Consider the following 7,945-nt stretch of genomic DNA (forward strand, 5'->3'; position numbering starts at 1 on the left):
CGAGCGGGCAGCGAGCGAACGCTCCCCACGCGCATGAACCCTAGCCGCCGCTCTCCTCTCCCGCGACCCCCAACCACCACCGCTCCTCCCTCCTCTGCCTCGTCTCCCAACGGACTGAACTTCAGTGCCGTAATTGCACCTGCAGTTGGGCCAATGACATGTGGGCCTAACAGACGGATGGCCCACATGCCATTGACCCAACTGCAGGTGCAGTTACGGCACCCAAGCAGCGTCCTCTCCCAACCACCCAACCCAAACTCCGGCGGCCTCCTCTCCCTCTAGCGCCGCCGCTCCACCCTCACCTTCCTTCCTCTCCAAAGGAAGGGAAGGGAAGGGAAGGGATGGGATGGGGAGGGGAGGGGAGGCCCCAGATCGAGCGGAGCAACGCCCAGATCCGCAGCGGCACCGGCACCAGCGCGTCGTCGCGCCGTCGTCCACCTGGTCCTCGAGGAAGGCCATGGATGGGGGCGGAACCCTAGCCGGCGACTCCTTTTCGTGGCCGCCAAATCCTTGCCTGGAGCTGCACCGTCATCCATCTCTCTACATGTTTCTAGATTCGCTGTCGCTGCGCGCTGTGCTTCTGGATCACGTGCAAGTCATTGTCATTGGAGAGCAGGGGTGGCTTGGTATTTATGGTGGGCATGGAGCAGAGGAGGATGAGAGGGGTGGCCATGAGGTAAGGAGCAGCAAGGTCTCATCTTCCTCCCCAGTTTTTACTCCTTGATTTATGGTTTTTTTCTAAACACATGTGTGCAGACCTGAGAGAAAAGGAGAAGGGGATGAATCAACTCAAGGTAGTCATGTTCATTTGTTCTACACGGGGCTATGTTATTTTGGTGTGCCAGAGAGTAGTTATTGTCAGAAGATTGCATCCTTCATGTGTTACATATGTCTTCTTCTTTAAACAATGCTCTTCAATTTCTGGATTTGGTGCAAGTTCAAGGTCATGTTTTTACACCCTAATTGGTTATATTTTGTACACCAACTTGTTCGTTTAGTGGTGGTTTGTTACCTGGTTTACTTTTCTTCTGTTGGCATACTCATTGAATTTTTACGACAGTAAATGATCTATTTTAGTCCACTTTCATCATTTTGTATTGCGGCTATTTCTCATGGGATATTCAGGAGTTGTGAACACATATTTTGTAGGTGTTCCTAATGGCAACAGTGGTATAATCAGCAATGAGGAAAAAGGAACTACGATTGGATTTGTACTAGGTATATTCCTCATCTCTCTCAGTTCATGGTCCAATCATCACCTTGATGTAACTGCTTCTTCGCAACTGATTGTTTAGATTCTTGTTAGGCTGACCACTAATTAAACTATTTGTCCCCTTGTTATAGCTAATCATAGTAATATCTTGTGATCAGCCGGCTACTGCGTAGGGTGGCAGCCACACATGATAGTGAATGGAATCTAATCCGTAGTAAAGTTAGTGCTAAATCGTAGGTGTCTATATTCAGGTTCAGTACACTTGAGCAATTTTGTCAGGATATGTAGCTAAAATTTCCAGTTTTTCCTTTCATAGTTGCAGCAGTTTTTCTGTACCAATTGCTTCCTCTTATTAGTAATTTCACGTTAGAGGAGAAGGTTTAGTTTACTTTTCTTAGGTTTTGAATTCCACAAACTTTGGTATGTGCATTTGGGCTTATGAAGTTTGACAAAGCAGGCAAGGCAAACAAAACTACTGCACCAGAAGAACCTGTGCTCTAGTCTGACGAAGCAGCCAGGCTATATATACACATCTTTGCTTCCTGATCCGTTTTGTCACCCTTGATGGTCAGGCTGATGCTTCTTCGCTTGATGCCGAAGAAAAGGATGATCATATTAAGATCCCCAAGAACAACAGGTGCTGCATCTTCTCTTGTATCTTTATATATGTACTTTAAATTCACATGGACAGTCGAATTGTCTGTATATACACACCTTGAAATTAAGAAACTCTGGTGGTGCAAAGGGAGTTAGGACAGGGAAGAAATCAGAGCAGTGACTGCTTTGCACTAGCTATACAGGGATCGAAAGCCTATAGGTATAGCAATAAATTCCCCTCTGATGCTCAAGTTAAATTTCCTTGTTGAAGATATGGCTGGAAGTTATGTTTTGAATTTGATTCTATAAACTACAGGGAATTTTGCGTATTAATCTCTTCATTTTTTTCCTACTACACTTGCCTAAATTGAGATAAGCCGGCTCAAACTGTAGGCGGTATTCTTTGAAGTTCTTCCTACATCTACATGTTGCACAAAATATTGGATCTTTGTAGTGCGTCTCATCAGTAGAGATTACATAGTAGGCAGTAGGGACACCATAATATACTATCTTCTTACTTTAGGATTTTCTTTTAGAACATATAAGTACATTCAGTAATATGTGTCTTGTTTTAATTTGTCCGTGGTGACTGTGTAAGTATTCTCTGCTTTACCGCCTGCAGGAGTAGGAGGAGATAGGGAGGATGAGGAAGGAGACAAGCAGGAGGAAGAGAGATTCTTGGGGATTTGCTCGCCTTATGGACTCGCTATAAACATGTGCTTGTTGTGCTACTCATGCTTTTTATCTTACCATCATCTCCAATAGTGTCGAGTTCCTATTGTTTGGCCTTGTCTTAGGATCGAAGGAACATTCAAATTCTGATGTTTGCTGAAAATATAATGTAATTTTCCCATGAATAGTCTTGATTCAGCCCAGAGAAAATATGAATGGTTTGGGTTTCATCCTATATAAGTATTATTATTTGTGATATACGGATATAGGCTACTTCTACTACCAGCTTGTCTTCTCCAGCTACTTATTTTCTCCTGTATTCCAGATCCTGTTGCAGTTTACTTGGCCCGATGCCTGGTGTGCTCACTTTCGTCTTGCCAAGGTTCCGTCTTCCTCCTTCGGCATTCTTTTCTTTTGCTCATTTCATATGTAGTATTTTACTGAACTGTGTGTGTTTCGTGCTTGTGTCCTTTCTTCCTTGTTAGTGTTACTTATTGTTGCCTGTTGACTTTATACCTTGTGTGCCGCTTATCATTGTCTCATTGTTTAGTTTTTGTTCTGCCAGAAAAGGGTACATCTATATAATGAATATATGTTGATTCTACAAAGCGACATGTATTTTGATATGTGTTCAAGGAAAAATGCCGAATCTACCTATTCTTATCCATCCAGAGGTTGTGATATACTTTGTCAACCAATGGATTATTACAAATTTGACCTTCTCAATATGGTGTTCATTTCCATGTGCAGAAATAGATTGTATCATGCTTTGTTACAGATTCTGTAGGTCTGCTCTCTACCAAGAACCTGCAGATTTCAATATTGCTATGTGCATATAAGCTTCATTAATTTGTTGGGCATTAACCTCAGTCACATATTAAACATGGATGGTAGTGATTTCTTTTTAAAAGCATTTATCATTTCGAAATTACGTCCTTCATAGCTTGATTAAAGGTCTAGATAAGTAAGGTTTATCTCTACACTATCTTCTGCCTGTTATATTTTCCCTATAAACCTCACCCTACCCGCTATTCTGGGGCATCCGCGGCGCATGCATGATTTCGCTTGAACGATTCACGGAGCCTGCGCTTGGGTGTGATGCACGGGAGGCTGCGCTTCGCCTCTTCCTCGCTCAGCAATAGGAGCATTTGCAGCGGGGTGGTGCGGCCCAGGTAGCCCATCAGCAACTTTCATAGTGATATTGTTATTTTCCCTTGAATGTGATTTTTTTAAGATGGATTGAAACGGGTACAGGTGGAAGTTATGTGCAAGTTGCCCAGTAAGTGTTGTTGTAATGACTTACTCAAAGTGGGATTTCTTTTTTTGCTTCCTATAGTCAGAGCCTTGTTCTTGACGATTCGCTAATTATTTTCTTACATTTTCCTTGCTTGCCATCATGCCATGATTCAAAATTTAGTTGTCAGGCTAGGTAAAGCACGCTGAGACTACCAAAAAGGATTACGTGTGCTGTCATCATGCATTTGCACCTCTAAACTTAGTTTGTTGACTAAATTGTGTAGTTCCCTTTTGCCGAAGAATGTTGTTGCTGTTTGTAACTTTTCAGTCGGGCTCTTTTGTTAAAGCGAAAACCATATATATGAAATGTGTGCGGTGGTTTGTAGGACTTCATAGGTGTTGTACTAAAATTCAGTTTTAATGGAGTTCAGTTCAGTGATGTTCTAGACTAGATATCATTCAAAAAATGGCCACACATGGATGTAGGGTCATAAAAGAGTCCGGGAAGAGGGAGGTACCTTGGTAGATTGCCCAGGGGCATTGGCAATGTAAGCGACAGGGCACCCCTCTGCCTGCCTTGCTCATTCACACTTCTTTTTTGTTTGGGAGGGGTGGGTTGCAATCTGGGTCGGGCGGGACACTGGAAACTGTGAGCAAAAAGTTAATCCGACCTGAGCTCCAAATGAAATTAGATGATTTTTTTCCCAAAACTACTGTATGAAGTGAAAACAAGCATGTACATGAGTCAACCAGACAATGGACAAAAATCCGGCCTGAACCGAAATAAAAAACAGATGTATGTTGATTAGACACTCCCATAATACATGCCAGGAATGTGTTTTCATATTGTTCATTTTGTGGATATTTGATATAAGTGTAATTGTATGCCGATATTTGGCTTGGTACTCCATTGTATAACTAATATAACTGAGTTTTTCAGAGAAGGTCAGACTATCCCTTGTCTACACATATCTAATATATTTATCTTGATATTGCAGAAGATTTTGTTTTATTCTTATATCTATGCTTGATCTGTTGTATAGGCTGATATAGGTCTTGCAATGTACATGTCAGGGACAGAAGTTGCTAAAGAAAGCTCCGACATTATAATCTTAGATGATGACTTCATATCTATTGTGAAGGTTAGTGTCTTCTACGCTTTTTTGGAACAGATCTTTGTTATGAAGGATAACCGTTCTCACCAATCATGATGGGAGTTTTTTATCGGATGTACAGGGTCATTGGAATGGACCAAGTTATGAATGTTCGTGAAATGCGATACTAGAATCTTTGTATGTCAACACTCTTTGATGCTTATCTTGATGATTTTTCCTCTGTTCTACATACATTTGTGTTGTTAACTCACTTTCATGTTCTTGATTGGCATGTAATCATCTTAGAAAAAGTTATTTGAGCTGAGGGCGTTGAATAGAGTAATAAAAGCTGCTTCCTTGGAGAGTTTTTTGTGCAGAGTGGTGCATGCATAATATTATCCTCATTATGTTCTCTTTGCATGTTCTATTGTAGGAAGCGGGTGCTATCAAGATCATGCCAAAGGCAGAGCGTGCCAAAGGTGATGCTCATCCCCGTTCTTAGTGAGATGCGTTTACTCGATGCAAAGTATGAGCATTGCAGACTCTGGCGAGCTGTTGAAGGTCGACGAGGAGGGCGCCGCCACCACCGTCATCAGGCTGGTCCACATCCACACGCTGCTCGGCGTCACTAGGTCACCGGCACAACTCCTCACGCCCAGGTCGTTCAACATTTTCTTTCGCTTTTGGTGCGTCACATTTAGAGTCTTTCTTTCCCATTTTACCGTGTTTGCATGGTAAGATGTTTGGTTGGATTTGAAGGTTCGTAGACTTGGCTCCAAAGCTTCAAGCTCTTGTAGAAATTAGAAGTGAGGGCCTTTTAAAATGAGTCCTGCATAATAATGTTGTTCAGTGGGATGCATAATTTTTGTTTGTATTGATTTACGTACTGATTTCATCATCATATGAATACAATGAAGAAGTTGTGTGTATAAATATTACTAACTGATGATACTTTGCATCAGTGATTTCAATTATGTTGGCCCTCCTTCACATTGCTTGTGAATGTGAGGCTTAAAAGTTTCAACCCTGTGCAATGTGCTTCTCGGGTGTGGATTTGTGTTTGACTAATTAATGATTCTATTATAACTGATATGTCCTTGTACATTATATGGGTATTGCATTGCTTGTACTTATAGTAAGTGGAATTTTTTCTCATATGTTTCAATATGTGCCTGAATAATATTAATGTACACTCTTTCAATACATGGCTTACTCTTGGCCTTTGCGCCATTGGCGCAACTGGTCATCTAGTGTAATGAAATGAAGAGCATCTCACAATTAACATTTTTGATATATTACCCACACAAAATGGAGCAGCACACAAGAAGTTATGGCATGATGAACATGGCACCAGAAAGTAAATATTTTGGGACTTGGAAGAAAAACCACCTCGCGGGAAAAGTGGATGGTGGGGTTCCATGGACGAGCGGATCTAGGCGGGACGCCTGTTTGGTTGGGCGAGGTCGTGGATCTAATCCCGATCAACGGCCTCGCCGGAGTGGACGACGACGGCCAAAGCGCGGGCGGAGGAGGTCGCCGGGGAGGTCTAGGAGGTCGGGCGACGCGAGATCCGGCCGGATCCCACCGGATCCGGGCCGGAGGGGACCGGCGTGGTGCGGAGCCAGCTGGCAAGGGGCGGCGGAGGCACGGGCAAGCCCGGCGGCGGCGCATGGCAGAGCGGGCGGCGGGGCAGGGAGGAGCGAGCGATGGGGCGCGCTGGCAGCGGTGGCGCGCGTGGAGGCCCAGGGCGGCGCCAGAGACAAGGAGGTGGCGGCGAACGGGTGGAGAGGAAGCTCGGGTGGCGCGCCAGCAGCAGCGCACGCCGGTGAGGAGGCGCGGAGGCGGGCAAATGGGCGAGCCAGCGGCACGAGGTTGGGCCGACCCGGGCCCCAATGGGCTTTGGAGGGCCCCGCACGGGCTCGGGCGGGCCGACGGCGGCGGGAGGAGAGAGGAGGCGCGGTGGAGGCGGCGGGGAGCTGACGTGGCGCCTCTTGATTGGCCGCAAGCGGCGGCAGACGCGTCCGATGATGAGATGGACATGTTCGGTGGCGCGGGGACAGAGGAGCTAGGGTTTGGACTGTGAAAAATGGAAGGGGAGCCTATATATAGGTAGAGGGAGCTAGGAGTGTCCAAATAAGGTGCGGTTTTTGCCCACACGATCGTGATCCAACGACGGAGAGCATGGAGGGGGTTTGGATGGGCTAGTGGGCTGTTGTGGAGGGGTGCTGGGCTGCAAATAGAGAGGGGTTTCGGTTAACTCGGTTAACCGTTGGGGTATCAAACGACCTCCAAATGGAACGAAATTTGATGGGCGGTCTACCAGTGATATACCAAGGCCACTCGGCAAATCTTGGCCCATTTTGAGAACGTTTTTATCCCGCTCATGAAACAAGGTCTGAGAGGGGCGACGGGCGCGTGCGAATGTGGTTGTGCTCAGAAGGGACAATGGAGAGAACCGGTGAAACTCGAACGGATGCAGGTTTTGAAAAACATGCAGATGAAATGCAGATGATGACATGGCAAAATGCAACATGCAAGCAATGACATGGCAACGAAGGCGAAAGTCTAGAAGACACCGGGCGCATCGGATTCGGGGCGTTACACACAGGGGTTCTCCCTTTACCTTCTTAGCCGAACATGTGGAACATAAGAAGGCAAGCATAGGAGCCGGGCAACCCAACTATTGACCCTGGACATAGTTCGGAACTAATGCATATAGTGCAATACTCGAGACGGCTAACACATAACGGAAAGTTGTGCCGGACTTAGTAAGTAGAGCTAATGGGAAGATCAAGCCTTTGGTCAATTAACCGATTTGTATTTGTTACACTATGTGTGCATGCCCACTTATTCAAAGAGTGGGAAAAAGAAAAAGAAAAAAGAGGGCTAGATAATGCGGATGCCCGAACATTGTAAAAGATGTTTTTATTTTCCATAAGCTCTGGACGTCTATCTGTACAATTCGAACTACTGAGGCATTTATGATAAGTAAGAAAATAAAACTTTACAAAGAAAGGTTTACACAGGGCCTTGATGCATGGGTCGAAGCCTCAACTGTGCCCTGTTGCACGTCTGCGCCTTTGCTTTTGCTAGGTAAGGGACTCGTCCGTGTAGAAAAACGCATGCCGGCGAG

At 45.1% G+C, this 7,945-nt stretch overlaps 1 long non-coding RNA gene across 6 annotated transcripts; it reads left to right on the forward strand.

The window, feature by feature from the left end:
- Positions 1–209: 209 nt before the first annotated feature.
- LOC123091906 (uncharacterized) lies at positions 210–5,741 on the forward strand. 6 transcript variants are annotated; one of them, XR_006443767.1, is made up of 10 exons: positions 210–676; positions 757–794; positions 1,150–1,218; positions 1,671–1,850; positions 1,959–2,030; positions 2,433–2,526; positions 2,808–3,654; positions 4,793–4,860; positions 4,955–5,010; positions 5,246–5,741. It is a non-coding gene; the product is annotated as an uncharacterized lncRNA (long non-coding RNA). The 6 variants fall into 6 exon arrangements; XR_006443766.1 differs by having other exon boundaries at positions 211–676; positions 1,786–1,850; positions 5,246–5,739; XR_006443765.1 differs by lacking the exon at positions 1,959–2,030 and having other exon boundaries at positions 5,246–5,739.
- Positions 5,742–7,945: the final 2,204 nt, after the last annotated feature.

Source organism: Triticum aestivum, chromosome 4B (assembly GCF_018294505.1).
Source record: "Triticum aestivum cultivar Chinese Spring chromosome 4B, IWGSC CS RefSeq v2.1, whole genome shotgun sequence".
NCBI lineage: Eukaryota > Viridiplantae > Streptophyta > Magnoliopsida > Poales > Poaceae > Triticum > Triticum aestivum.